The following is a 13618-nucleotide window of genomic DNA, read 5'->3' as shown; positions in this document are numbered from 1 at the left end:
CTGGGGTTGGGGGGTGAGGGTGAGGGGCTTCAGACGTTCTGAGGGCTACTAGTAGGATTCTGTAAATCACCTCCTGGGTGGAGATGAGGGTGGGGGGCTCTGGACATTCCAGGGGCCAAGGGACTTTTGACATTCTGATCGTTACTTAAGTGTTCACAAAAGTCAAGATTAGCGTTTGTTTACACATTGTCTGGGTAGGGTGAAAATCACATTCCTTAATTACTTATTACAAGTCACAGGGGCCAAGATGGTGTGGGTTTGGACTGCTTTCCTGCCACATTAGCCTTACAGAGAGCGGTTTCAACAGAAAGCCGAGGTGTGGTTGGGGTGTGCAGTTTTATGGGGCTTTTACCATGTCACAAAAGCTCACGGCGGCATTCCAGCGAATTGGCTCAGCCCAAGGCCAGCAACTGTGTCCCGGGTTCCTGAGCGAGCAGCACAAGCAGAACACCAGTACAGTGCAGCAAGCAGCAGTGGTGTGGGGGCAGGTCCAAATACCCGCATGCCGCCCTCCGGGGCAGGTCCGAGCACCTGCATGCCGCCCTCCGGGGCAGGTCCGAACACCTGCAGGCCGCCCTCCGGGGCAGGTCCGAACACCTGCAGGCCGCCCTCCGGGGCAGGTCCGAACACCTGCATGCCACGCTCGCTCCGCAGCTGTTCCACAGCTCAATTCTGTGTGTTCTTTGTAAACAAGTAACATCCGAAATGGTAATTCTCTGCTAAGGTTTAGGTAAAATGTAAATCTAATAATAATTACTGTTTCATCTCTGAGGTAACTCTTAAAATCCAATTTAAGCAGTAGCCTCTAAAGGGAAAGAAATTACACGTGGCCCATGAATTAGTTAAAAAGCAACTAGAAAGTGGCATGTGAAACCACACCCTTTAAAGGAAAACTTTAAGCCAAATTAAATAGTATTAGTTAAGTTAAAAAGTAAAAATGTTGGTCAGGCGCGGTGGCTCAAGCCTGTAATCCCAGCACTTTGGAAGGCCGAGGCGGGTGGATCAAGACCATCCTGGTCAACATGGTGAAACCCCGTCTCTACTAAAAATACAAAAAAATTAGCCGGGCATGGTGGCGCGTGCCTGTAATCCCAGCTACTCAGGAAGCTGAAGCAGGAGAATTGCCTGAACCCAGGAGGCGGAGGTTGTGGTGAGCCGAGATCGCGCCATTGCACTCCAGCCTGGGTAATGAGCGAAACTCCATCTCAAAAAAAAAAAGGAAAAATGTTAAGCCCATTCTCAAAAAGCAAAATAGCCAAACCTGCCTGATATTGCCCTGTTGGAAAACTTAAAAGATGTTTCAAGAGTGAAACTTGCTGTTCCAGTGGCTGTACACATGCCTTCCACAGCAGTAATCGGGTCTATTCAGGCTGGGATTCAGCAGGCTGGTAGAGAAGGAAATTTAGGAGGACAGCACTTTCCTGTTATAATGCATCCTCAAAATGAGCAGGGACAGTTTCAGGTAACATTTAAACCTTATCATTTAAATTTCTAAAGAAATTTTAAAAAGCAATCAATAAGGCTAATACAAAATGTCAGGCTGCTAAATGGCCTTTGAAAGGGAAAGCTCATTTAATGGAGGGTCTTGGGGCTTGTGAGGGCATTGAAGGAAATGACTTAAGGCTACATGTTAGCACAAACTATGGCAGGGTTGAGGGTAAACAAAGGGACTGCTGCATTTCCTGGGGCTTGTTTTAATTATGGGAAAAGGGAACACACAAAAAAGGACTAACTACAGACAAAATCTAAGAGCAGGACCTCAGCTGAGGGTAAAAACAAAAAATACTAAACCAGGCATTTGCCTTAAGTGTTAAAAAAAAAAAAATTGATGGGCATTTGGGTTGGTTCCAGGTCTTTGCTATTGTAAACAGTGCTGCAATGAACATTCATGTGCTTCTGTCCTTATAGTAGAACGATTTATAGTCTTTTGGATATATACCCAGTAATGGGATTGCTGGGTCAAATGGAACACATGGACACAGGAAGGGGAGCACTACACACTGGGGTCTGTTGGGGGAAATAAGGGATGGACAGCGGGGGTGGGGAGTTGGGGACAGATATCATGGGGAGAAATGCCAGATATAGGTGAAGGGGAGGAAGGCAGCAAATCACACTGACACATGTGTACCTATGCAACTATCTTGCATGTTCTTCACATGTACCCCAAAACCTAAAATGCAATTTAATAAAAAAGAAAAAAAATTGGGCTAATCAATGTCATTCAAAATTTAATAAGGAAGGGAACCCGATTCCAACTGAGGCCTATCATGCTCACTTACTCCCTCATCTCTATACAATGTTTGTCCCCTGCCACCAATAAAAGTGCAACAGCAAATTTGTGTAGCACTCAAAAAATAGGTATTTTTACCTAAGGAGCCTCCACAAAAAGCACCAACAGTTTGTGGGCCATTATCTGCAGAAACAGCGGTTTTGCTTCTAGGAAAATCTATACTCAAGGGACAAAAGTTAACGCAGAAGTGATTAATAGTTATTTTACAGGGGAAATACAAATTGTAACGTCATCTTCCATTCCTTGACGTGCTAACCCTGAAAACTCATAGCACAACTCTTAATTTTACCTTACATCAAATTAGGTCAAAGCAAAGTTAAAAGGACTGGAGGATTTGGAAGTACCAATGAGCAGGGCGAAGCTGCATCCTGGGTATACCAAATCACAGATAAACACCCAGCATGTAAAGTCACTATGCATAGAAAAAACATTTAGAGGTTTAGTTAATCCTAGCACAAATGTGTGAATTATTTCTGTTCAGCACTGACCCTCTTCTTGGCCTGTACAAGATGTTCACTCTAATATAGTCAGAGTGGGGCAGGCCTCGGAAGTTGATCGAAGCAGTCTTACCTTACCATGTAAAGGGCCCGAAGGACAGCCTGGACCTATTCGGCCTATTGTGACTCAGATTCCTATTAACTTGTGGGGAAGAAACTTATTACAGCAGTGGGGAACCAAAGTCTCAACACCTGAACAATTGTGTACCTCGCAAAGTCAACAAATAATGCAGGACATGGGCCTGGAACGGGAAGAGAAAAAAATTACAGGGCTTAAAGGAAACTTTCAAGTTAAGGGACAAAGTTCTCAACATGGTTTAGGATATCATTTTTAATGACAGTCATTGTTAAACCTCCAAAACCAATAGCTTGAAAGTGGTTAAATAATAAACCAATTTACATAGAACAATGGCCACCTACAAAGGGAAAACTGGAAATTTAGAAAAAAAACTTAGTTGTTAAACAATTAGAAAAAGGACATATAGTTCCCACATTTTCACCTTAAAACTCTCCTATTTTTTTGGCCGGGCGTGGTGGCTCACGCCTGTAATCCCAGCACTTTGGGAGGCCGAGGCGGGTGGATCACGAGGTCCAGAGATCGAGACCATCCTGGTCAACATGGTGAAACCCCGTCTCTACTAAAAATACAAAAATTAGCTGGGCATGGTGGCGCGTGCCTGTAATCCCAGCCACTCAGGAGGCTGAGGCAGGAGAATTGCCTGAACCCAGGAGGCAGAGGTTGCGGTGAGCCGAGATCGTGCCATTGCACTCCAGCCTTGGTAGCAAGAGCGAAACTCTGTCTCAAAAAAAAAAATAGCTCCACATAAAATTCAAACTACAACTCCTTATTTGTATTTGGGCACACTGGTTAAAAAAAAAAATACCACCTCAAAAAGTGTCCATCAGAAAGATAATTTTAAAACTCTAAATAATTTCCAGAAGTTACTTGGAAATACCAATTAGATAAGACCTACTTCAGCCATTCCAACTTATGCTATGAGTAATTTGTTTTCCACTCTTTGAGAAGATTTGAGTCTCAACAGTCCTCAGGAGTTAGAAACCTAAAATGGAATTACAAGTAATTGAAGGAAAACATTCATAAGTCTCAGGGAAATAAAATTCACCCCAACAGCCTTTAACATGATAACGCTCCCTCGTCTACACTGTCTCACAGGAGTGGCTGCTCAGAGTCAGGACTCAGTGGAGCGGCTGTTGTAACTTCGTAACAGCAGTCACACTCTCACCTGTATTTGGACCAAATTGCAACTTGGATTGGAACAGGGAGGTCTCAAGGTGTAAAATTACATCGATTTAATTCCATAAGAATAATAGTGCCTCTTACAAAAATTCAAATTCAGCAAGCCTATATTCATAGTGTAGTCCCGTCGTCATCTAGGGGGAGGCTATGGGATGGAGGGAGCTGTGGGTAACAGCCCCCATGGGCACGGAGAAAGGAGAACTGTGCAGACCCCAGGCACAGTTAGTGCCTGAACTATAACTTGCTGCTTACATATATCTAGCTTATATCATCACACTTAATACTTCTATCTAGCATAGCTAGTTCTACATAATCTTTCTATATAATTATATAGGTACCGTAGTCGGAGCTGTACTGACACGTTTAGTGCTGATTTATAGACTCCTTCTGTATAACCATAGTAGTTTGTAGTAGGAGGAATGCCTAGAGCAGTCACAGAACAGAAGCAGTACATGGGAAAACAGCCAGACCAGGACAAGAACCCAAGACCCAGGTGGCGGCGTCCCTGCCTGAAAGGGCATACGCTGTATGGCAGGCTTGGAGCAAGAGCCTCTCCTCCTGATAAAGGAACTGTAGTACGTTGCATCCACTTCCTGTGGAAAGTAGGCCTCAGGCCTGAGATCCTGGAAGTAACAGAGGGAGAAGAACCCCTCTGGTGTGACCAGTCACAGCGGCTGTACACCCTGTCCCTCTTTTCCGCCTTCTGTGCTAGTGTGAATCATCCTCCCGTAAATATCTTAAGAGAAGAGCACAAGTCTGTCAGCTCCCACTGCATTGGCTTACAGTATCCTTCTACTAGAAATCCTTTGAAGTCTCCAGCCCCCAGATAAGAAGTGTTGTGCAGAACACCTGTTGCACACAGCCCACCTCCTTGCCTCCGTGACCTAATGGGGGTGGACCCCTTTTCTGTACACAACACTCTACTACTGTGCACGGCCCACCTCTCTGCCCAAGTGACATAATGGGGGGGCCCCCCTCGCTTGTGACTCATGCAATTATGTATGCCCTATCACTAAGCCTATAGATGATGACCTCACTCACGACCCTGCCCCCTGCTTGTACCTAATAAACACAGATACTTCTGGGCATCTGGGGGCCGCCGCTGTTCTCCGCTCACAGGTTGCGTGGCCCCCCAAGTCCAGCTGCTCTTCACCAGTTCTTCAGCATCCTGTCTCTTTACTTCTTGGATTCCGCACCTCAGCACAGCATAAGGGACACCCCACGACCCTGTGGGGCCAACAGCTCTACAGGGAACAGGTGCCATTGAGATGTCTTTGATGGCGCAGTGATCACTCGTTGGAGAAATCTGCTTCCCATCTTTAAACCAATAGATCTTTGGCTTAGGATTTCCAGCCACTCTACATCTGAAAGTTTCCGGCATTCCCTCAAGGATCTTGTAATGATTTCAGCTTCATCTCAAAGAACGGTGCGTTCCAATTTCCACAGGCACATCTCCAAACTGAACTTCCGCACCTATGCATGCACAGGAGCCCTTTCTAGCCTGTTCTCTAGTCTCTGCCTACAGCTGGAGACTTTGTTTTCCCGAAGAGCTGTTTCCTCTTCTGGCTCCTCAATGTTGAAGACAGTTGCACCGTCAGCACCTGGGAGCCTCCAAGCCCTTACTTATGTGTCAGCCTCGCCGGCCTGTTCAGGAGCGTCCTTCTTGAAGCAAGTGTTCGCTCCAGGTCTGGAACGCAGCATGCCTTGAATCTGCTCATGGGAGGCTATTCCAGCCGTTCTACTGGCCTTCTTGGGAAATCCGGCGGGGGTGACGCCCTTGGGCAGCCCCAGGGCACTGCCAGCGGCCAGGGTTATGGCGGGGAGGAGCGGTGGGATACCTGGCCCGGGCTCAGGAGCGCGAACACATGGGGCACGGGGAAGGCCATAGCGAGGCTGAAGACCAGGGACCGCAGCGGGGGGACGGGAGGCTGTTTGAGACGGGGCTGGAGGCCGTGTCCCACCCGGCCATGGCTCAGGCATTGCGCGAGAGGAACTGCTTGGGGCGTGCCTAGGTGAAGGAGCCGGAGGACTGCCTGGAGGGGGCGGCGCAGGAGGCCAGCAAGCTCGTGGGCTCCAGGGACGCTCGGGGGAGGGGCGGCGGGGCTGCCAGGTGCCGGCCTCCAGTTCCAGTCGGATGTGTTCTGGAGTTGCTGGATCTTCAGCGGGTCCCTCCGCGTCCCGCTGCTTCCGACTCCGCCTTGGGGGTGAGCTAGGGCTGTGCGGACTCCGCTGATTTTAATTATTTTCTCATCCATGAATGCTCTGCACATGGGAGCTGGCCCAACTTACTATCAATGCCAAGATATACGATGAATATCTGATGTTTAGTAAATAGACAAAATCTCACAAGGAGAAAACAAGAGACTTCCTAAGTCATCGCTATCAAATATGGAGAAAGTGACAGTGATGAGCTGAGTTAATCCGTCTCTGTGACGCTCCTGTTTCCCTGTCACTGTGAGACTGTTGAGAGAATATTGTACTTGGGACAAAGTCTGAAAGTATTTTAGCTGGTGAGCAATTTCTTTCCATCTCAACCTTGTCCAGAATACCCATTTCAGACACAGGCTGAAGATTCGTCCGTAACGTCACCCAAAGGAGCCCGCCTAAAAATAAAAGTATCAGAAAATTGGGTAATTTGGTTAAGAATCCCATATCTGGTGTTTTTTTGTTTGTTGGTTGGTTTGCTTTTGTTTTGTTTTGTTTTTGAGACATGGTCTCTATGACTTGACATTGATCCTGGAGAGAGAGAGAGAGGGTCTCCCTCTGTTGCCCAGGCTGGAGTGCAGTGGTGCAATCATGACTCACTGCAGCCTCAACCTCCTGGGTTGAAGTGATCCTCCCACCTCAGCCTCCTGAGTGGTGCATGCCACCATACTTGGATAATTTCTTTTATGTTTTGTAAAGATGAGGGTCTCACTATACTGCCTAGGCTCATCTTGAACTCCTGTGCTCAAGCAATCTTCCAGCCTTGGCCTCCCAAGGGGCTGGAGAAGTCCGTACCTGGTTCTATGGGCTCTTCAAAATAGGGATGAAATTTATTCTGTTGTTGAATTGAGCACTCTTGGCCACTGGCCGAGGAGTGGATACAACCCCTGATCATAATCTTTCTATTTGTGTGGTTGTGTTCAGAGATGTGATTTCCAGAATCTTAACATGACTTCGCACATCTGCTGCCCTGTCAAGTGCTTCAACGAGAAAAAGATCACTCAAGAGAAAAAAATAACTGACTTTCATGGACATTTGAGATAATCAGCCCTAGAAATCTGATATGTGATTGTAACACCTCAAAGACTAGTGAAAATCCGGATTGATTATGCCTTTAGTTAAAAACGTTCTGTCCTTCTGCCTCCTCAGTAGGGAGACTGAGGCCAAAACCACCATCCCACAAACAGCAGACTGTCTACTTCAATGCCACTTTCCTGTTTCATGGTCTCTATGGTGTTCCTTAACAATTCCAAGAAAACCTTTATTTTACATTACTGACATTCCCCAAAGACCCACCAATTCTTCAAGAAAAAGCATCAACAGAGAATTCAACCCCTAAGAATCATTAAATCCTTCATGTTAAAATCCTTTCCTCACTGTTTCTGCCAATCCTACAACCCCAAACTCTTATATCATGCTTTTTATCCAATTCCAAACAAACCCTTGAATTGAAACATCTGCAGTAAACCACATTCATATTCGCAGTAAATCCTACCTTGTACTTTCCTCTACAGAAAACTACCAGAGTTCAGTCAAGGCAGTATTTTTCCCTCATCTCAGTAAATAATAAACTGAACGCTGTTTTGTCAAAAGGTTGGAGAGCCAGCATTTAACAGTGTGGCTTCAATCAGATCTCCTATCATTCTACTATCCAGAAAAGGCTTAGCCTTTTTGAGTTCACGCCAGCACGTTGTGATGTAAGGGTGTAGGAAATGCGGTCCTGATCATTTGATGAGACATCGTATTTTAAATACCTTGTAAACCATACAGCTGAATGCAGATGTGTGACAGGCTTACTATCATCATTACAAGAGCAACACTGCCATCTAATGGCAGCCGCGCAGATAACAGGCACCGCAGCCCTTTTAAAGCAGAAATGAAGAGAGTAACAGGATCTCCTGGTGAAACCCACCAAGTGACAACAGATCACAATTTTATTCTCGCTCTAGTGTTATCAAAACTGTTTTGACATAGAACATTTTGGCCGGGCGCGGTGGCTCACGCCTGTAATCCCAGCACTTTGGGAGGCCGAGGCGGGTGGATCACGAGGTCAAGAGATCGAGACCATCCTGGTCAACATGGTGAAACCCCATCTCTATTAAAAATGCAAAAATTAGCTGGACATGGTGGCGCGTGCCTGTAATCCCAGCTACTCGGGAGGCTGAGGCAGGAGAATTGCTTGAACCCAGGAGGCGGAGGTTGCGATGAGCTGAGATCGCGCCATTGCACTCCAGCCTGGGTAACGAGAGCGAAACTCCGTCTCAAAAAAAAAAGAAATAGAACATTTTGAACCTCTATTATAACTGCTCCTCCTAGTAACTAAACATCACTGAGCGCTTTTATAGTGGAAACAGTAGGTAGGCATCAGAGCCACATAGGCATCACGGAAGCCCAAGATCAGCTCTGCATCATGCACCAACCACAGTGCTCTCCTGGGTCTCCCTTCCTTCGTCTATGAAGAGAGAATGGTGACGCTTTCTGCAAGCCGCTGTGAGGATTAAATGAGATCATCCAAAATGCTTATAAATTATAACTTACAACTAAAGCAAAACCGGAAACAACTGAGTGCCTAGGCCAGTGTTTGGTACAATGCAGATGCTTCAATAAATAAATAGTTATTTCAACTTCTCAGTGGAGTCAAAGAGAAACATATATTAAGTGGTGCCCATAACCTAAAAAGCTAATAGAAAAAAGAGGTCCGTTTAAAGCAAATGCTTCAGTGAACATGTGATTTTAACATTTTATATGAATTAATTTTATCAGTCAACAGAATCAAAATGACTAATCACTGAGCCTAGAAATACCATGTTTGAGTCCAGCTGGGGTATTTATTCCTATAATACTTTATCACTCAAACCTCCAGTTTTCTCAAATGAAAAAGTGATGCTATTTACGTCATCTGAAATTAAACCCGCATCTGAACAAATGCCAAGAAGCAAGGTGATTTTTCTATCAATAATATTGCAAAACATATAATTACAGATTTTTCTATCAATAATATTGCAAAACATATAATTACAGATTAAGAAGAATAGGACACCTGTGCATATTCTCTGCTGTCTGTCATGGCACAGGGGAAGAATCCGGCTCGCCCCAGGCCAATGCACCTGTCCCTGCATACACGGCATCTCCCTCCCTTCCTCCTGACCGGCTCCTCAGCCACAGCTGTCTTCTCTGAGCCGTTCCATATCCCAATGGTCAGAAGGCCACCAGATGGTCACAAGGCCATCTGGACAGCCCATCGCCTGCATGGGGTGGGGGCACTTTATAAACTCACCCCCAGCAGCACATCATGCACACAGTAGGAAGTGAGGGACCATGGACCACAGCCTGAGTCCTGGTAGGAAACAGCTGCCCTCAGAAAAGGGGCTCAGGCAGGTGTGAGGAGGGGCTCTGGGCAAAGCCACAGGTGGGGTCAAGGACAACCAGTGAGTGACAGTGCAGAGCCCACGTTAGGAACCACGGGAACCACGACTACCAGGGTAAGAGTGGCAAGGGAGACACAGAGCCCACAAAAGGACAGTGAGCAAGCCACACCCGTGCATGGGAAGCGCAGCACCACCAACCCACAGCCGGAGCTGGAGAGCTGGACATCCACATCTGATGCTTTGCCCTCCCTCCCTCTCCTGTCCTGCCGGAGCCTTTGGGTGGCAGAACCTGATAAGGACCAGATGACGAGAGCATCACTCTGAAAGCTGCACTGGCAGACGAGCCCTGCAGGGCTGAGAGCTCAGTAGGAAGAGGGAAGCCCAGGTCTGGCGGGACAAGGGAGGATTCAGACACAGAAGAGTGGCAAGTGCACGCACATATCAAGGAAGAAAACACACGCATTTGCTACAGTCATTGTTTCTGTTGTAAGTTACCATCTTAGAGCTGGCTTTTGACTTCTTTTACCAGCTATGCCCCCTTTATCCTAACCCAGTGGCTCAATTAGCAATTGTCACCAGCTAAGTGGGACTAAACCTCTCCTCCTCAGCCCTGGGAGGTGCTGCCTGAATGGAGTCATTCATTACTTTTCACCCTAGAGTTGACAATGCCACCAAGTATTCCAGAAAATCATCTGGGGTGACAAATGCTTCTTCCTGCCTGCAGTGTGGCGGGACGATCTCCTTTTCAGCACTCCATTCATCAGCTGACCCCCAGAACCCCACGACCTGCGAGATTGTGCAGCTCTCCACACGGCACAGAACACACTGCAGAGCTGGGCTCCAGTCACACACAGGAAGATGGAAATGGCTCCTCCGGGAGCCCTTGCTACGTTGTTCAACTTGCCAACAACTAGCTTTTGATATTAATACCTACAAAATAGTGGGAGTAATAAATCATTGCTCTTGAATTACTGTACAGTATTATCCTTCTCTTCTTGACAGCAGCAAAGTTGGTCAAAAAAGAGAATATTGGATATGTGATCCATCAATATGGTTGCTTTTAGAATTCTATTTTTTTTTTTTTAAGATGGAGTTTCGCTCTTGTTACCCAGGCTGGAGTGCAATGGCGCGATCTCAGCTCACCGCAACCTCCGCCTCCTGGGTTCAGGCAATTCTCCTGCCTCAGCCTCCTGAGTAGCTGGGATTACAGGCATGTGTCACCATGCCCAGCTAACTTTTTGTATTTTTTTTTTTAGTAGAGATGGGGTTTCACCATGTTGACCAGGATGGTCTTCATCTCTTGACCTTGTGATCCACCGGCCTCGGCCTCCCAAAGTGCTGGGATTACAGGCGTGAGCCACTGCACCCAGCCTTGCTTTTAGAATTCTTACAGTTTAATAAAACATAATTCTCTACACCCACTGGCTCTTCACTATTTTGAATAGTTTGTTCATTTCAGAACCAACAGAAGGGATGGCGTGAGTACATATCATAATTAGGTTTGCAGTAATTTCACAAGTTATTATTTAAACTCTCTGCAATTTATATTCTAAAGTTACTAACAATCAACAGAAAGACAACATCTGAAATTGTATGGACTGACAGATATTACGCCATTCATAAGGGGGAAATGACAGTCACTGTGTTAATGTAGTGGGCTTTTTTTTTTTGAACTGTGAGTATTAAGTCAAGAAATGTACATCATCTGGATATCAGTTTAATGACACAAATTCCAGCTCAGAAGCTAGAATGCAATTCCCAAGGACATTCCACTGGCTGCATATTTCTGAAGTTAATTTAAGCTACGTGCTGATTCTGTGTTTCCTTCAGTTTTGATTGGTTTGACTTCACGTACTTGTGAATTTTTTCCTACTTGATGCTGAACATGGTTCTATTTCCCAAGAACCTTCAGTCCTCAGTCCAACGTGATGCGCCTCCAACGCGTTTCATTGTGGCTCTCGTGGCGAGAAGAGCCACGACCACGGCACCGAGCGGGGTCTCTCTGCTTGTCCTCTTGTATGTCTCTTCGCCCATTTATTTGCGTAATTTTAAAAGTTTGCTTCCTGTCTCTTCAATCGTTGTGGAGTAGAAGACTTTACAAGTAAGGCAAGAATAGAAACAGGTCATCCACATAAATAATTCACATGTTTTTCTCTCTGCGTTCTCACTCACAAGCCCCACTTGATGACTGTTGGCATCAAGACCGAGAAAAGCTTGCATTTTCATTTCAATGAAAGGCATCTCAAAGAACAAGAGTGAAGCAAAGATACTTCCTCTTGCCTCACTAATCCCAAATTTACTGTGCTCCATCAAAAGCTATTCTGTGAGTGTGTGTGTGGCTGGCAACACACACACTTCCCTGTCATCCTCACCATCTCCTTTCTTTAAGGTACCCCTAGTAGCACATACACACACACATGTACACACGCATGACAACATGCACAGGCATATACATGGGCACACACATACATGTAGAGACACAAACACATGCACAGACACATGTACACACATACACATATACACATGGACACCCACATGTACATATGTACACATACACACATGCACTTATGTAATATATATGCACATATATACAGCACAGATAGACACATATACGCATGCACATGTATACACATACGTATGCACACAATACACACATGCACTCATACACACCTGCATGCACAAATACACACGCAGAGACACACACCTATATATGCACACAAAAACATGCACACATACACACTTGTACATATGTACACACATATAGACATGCACACATACATACACATGCATGCAGACACACACATACATACATACACACATATACATACACACACAGACAAGCATACACACATGCAGACACATGCAAACATATACACACATACGTATGCATGCACACATACACGCATATCACCTACACAGTGCACACACACCCATAAACACATATGTATGCGCACACACACACTCCACCCAAGAGAACGGAGAAATTTCTACTCCCCGTAGTATTAGAGGACGTAATACCCAGGCCTAAGGAACTGGAATTGGAAAATCACCATGAAGATCTTATGAAAACATCCCCCAGTCACCGAGGACAGCAGAGCGTTCACAACACTCTCACTAGGCGCCTGCCTGAGGACAGTTTTTATAGAGGTACATTAAACTGTTTACAATTAAAATGGCTCTTCGGAGTAATTAATAGTTTGCCCTGGTAATTTCATCACATATTGCTGCCGGATGGCAATTATGATTTCATTATGACAGCCAGATGAAGAATGTATTAGGTAATTCTTCAGATAATTTCCTTTTTATTCCTGATTAGGGAGCAAGGTTAGGAGAGAGACAAGGTTATGGCTTTGCTGTAATCTAGTTTTCCTGCTTTGAAAATAGAAGGCTTTCTGGGCTTTAAAGTTTGCTAAGAGGAGCCTCCGAAATGGCAGCAGACATCTTATCTGAACCGTGTCCTCATAGCTTGGAACAATGGGAGGTCCCAAGCACTCAGCGCCAGGGGAAACTGGATGACTGCTCTTTCATTAACGTGGAGAAACAGAAAATGCAACAGATGGGGGCGCAACTGATACTTCCTGGATTTCCTTCCCTGAGATATGAGGGATTCAGAAATACGGAAGAAAAACCTATAATGAAGAAAAATGCAGGGGATTTCCCGCCTTGGCCAGAGGTCGCCAGCTAGGAACGCAGGCTGGCGTGGAGGGGAGCTGATACCCTGTGCGCCCTTCCACCCACAGATAGCCATGGGAGGCAGAGGAACCTTTCCTCTCCCCAGCCAGACTCAGCCCCTTGAATGCAGGGCTCTGCTTTGCATCCCGACTGTGACTCAGAATTTCTGTGCTTTGATACAAGCCATTAGTAGCTTGTCATTAAACACTGAGGAGCCGAATGTATGACAATAAACAGGATATTGGAGCTGGGAGGACCATGTCAGCATCTGCTTTAATATCTTCCTTTTCTCTGTAAAATAATAATCTCTACATGTTTTTGCAGTGCA

At 45.7% G+C, this 13618-nt stretch overlaps 1 protein-coding gene and 1 pseudogene across 6 annotated transcripts in view; one reads left to right on the top strand and one right to left on the bottom strand.

Moving 5' to 3' along the window:
• Positions 1-13618, top strand: part of LOC100398008 (uncharacterized) — a 115299-nt gene extending 101681 nt beyond the window's left edge. For all 6 annotated transcript variants that reach the window (XM_078347069.1, XM_078347060.1, XM_078347059.1 and 3 more), the window contains one exon: positions 1-13618. This exon is cut by the window's left edge. The gene's annotated coding sequence lies outside the window, so the exon portion shown is untranslated.
• LOC100402518 (palladin pseudogene) lies at positions 5290-6025 on the bottom strand (annotated as a pseudogene).

Source organism: Callithrix jacchus, chromosome 13 (genome assembly GCF_049354715.1).
Source record: "Callithrix jacchus isolate 240 chromosome 13, calJac240_pri, whole genome shotgun sequence".
Lineage (NCBI taxonomy): Eukaryota > Metazoa > Chordata > Mammalia > Primates > Cebidae > Callithrix > Callithrix jacchus.
Note: the sequence above shows the minus strand (reverse complement) of the source record. Positions and strands in the feature narration are given on the sequence as shown.